Source organism: Corylus avellana, chromosome ca1 (genome assembly GCF_901000735.1).
Source record: "Corylus avellana chromosome ca1, CavTom2PMs-1.0".
Lineage (NCBI taxonomy): Eukaryota > Viridiplantae > Streptophyta > Magnoliopsida > Fagales > Betulaceae > Corylus > Corylus avellana.
The window spans coordinates 37,674,689-37,676,417 of NC_081541.1; the positions used below are offsets into that span (position 1 = coordinate 37,674,689).

At 37.8% G+C, this 1,729-nt stretch overlaps 1 protein-coding gene across 1 annotated transcript in view; it reads right to left on the reverse strand.

Moving 5' to 3' along the window:
* Window positions 1-1,729, reverse strand: part of LOC132171583 (uncharacterized) — a 10,195-nt gene that overhangs the window by 7,929 nt on the left and 537 nt on the right. The window lies entirely within an intron of this gene.

Sequence of the window (1,729 nt, forward strand, 5' to 3'; positions counted from 1 at the left end):
CTTTTATTTATCTTTTTATCTTTTCATAATATCAATATCGTGACAATTTTGATATTTTAATTAATTCTAAATAAAATCGACAATATCCGTGGGATGGATCTCGTACTTGCTGCACTATACTATTGTTTTGATCTTGTACACTTGAGAGTTAAAACGTACTAAATATTATCTATTAATTTAGGTAGTATTTGGCACAACAAGTTTTTGGCGCCGTTGCCGGGGATTGTTTGATTTTGTTTGGAATTTTTTCTTTTAATTTATTTTTGTTTTAAATTTTTTCTGTTGTTCTAGTTTTTTCCGCAATTCCTGTTCTGCCTCTGGAGGTGCGCTCGAGCGCCCAACCAAGGCGATCGATCGCACATCCAGAGAGCAGCACAGTTACTGCAATAATCATAGATCTGATTTTTTTTTTTTTTTTTTCATCCAGGGTCATTCGAGTCTGCATATTAGTAAATGTTCTTTTTAAATTTCATTTTTATTTTCCCTTTTTAATTTTAACTTTTTGGTATTTTATTTTTAATTGCACACATGTGGGGAGGCGTTCCGACACCCCATAGACCATGTTCATGTTGCCATGACCCTTATCACCATGTTACAGAATGTCCTACAATGGGACAAATCTCTAACAAATTTTATGGGCACATGAACACATCATTGTCTAGACCGGGGAACGACCGCTATTTTGATTCCTGTTACCCATCATTGAGCCAACAATCCAATCTCTCATGGCAAGCTCAAGCTCCCGGAATTCATGCTCCACAATTTCATGGAATGCAACATCACTTATTTCAGCAATTCCATGATCATGCATACTCCTCTCAATTAGCTCCACAACAATAATATCAAGCTAAACCACCTCCTCTTGAGTTTTCTAAAAAATACATTAGCTCTGATCAGTTCAGCAATTGAGGAGACAAAGAACTCTCATTTGAAATCAGTTGAAAGGAAGGAGGCCCATTGTACACAAAGAACAAATTTTCTCAAAAAGGAAGAGTGCCGAAGTCAGTCAATTACCACTCCTCATGGACACTATATGGAGGAAGAGAGTATTTGCTATCATGAAGAAGAGTCATCTCGACAATTCTATGGTCAATCCTATTATTGTCTTAGTCCCAGTCTAAGGTAATCCATTTTCAAGATAGTAGCTCATGAAGAGGACCATCAACCATATATGATCATTCATATCAATAATACTAAGAAGAACCACCTCCTCCAAAAAGGTCTAACTTAGAAGAATTGAGTCCTGCTTTAGAAGAAGCGCATGCCAGCTTAGAAGAAATAATATTAGCTTATCTTAGCCAAATGGAGGAAAGAAATCGATCACTTAAAAGAATGGAGGCTCACCTCAAGCAAATATTAGTCATACTTAAAGAAGAAGAGGAAGAGCGCCAAAGTCAGTTGGTGGCCAATCCTAATGAGCACTACATGGAGGAAGAGTGCACCTACTATCATGAGCAAGCTGTCACATTGAGGAGTGAAGAGGTGGCTGAAAATCAAGTGGAAGAGAGGAAGGAGGAGCAAACCAAAGTTCCACAGGAACCTCATCAGGAAAGAGAAGAAAGCACTAAGATTTTTTCACTATTAGCTCTTATTCCTGAAACACCAAGAGGCTAAGAGAGAAGTCTATTAGAGCTACCACATGAGCAAATTGAGGACATCAAGATAGAGAAGCTCCCTGAGTTTTCTTCTTACTATATTTCAGTTCATGATTCCCCACCGGATGAGCAAC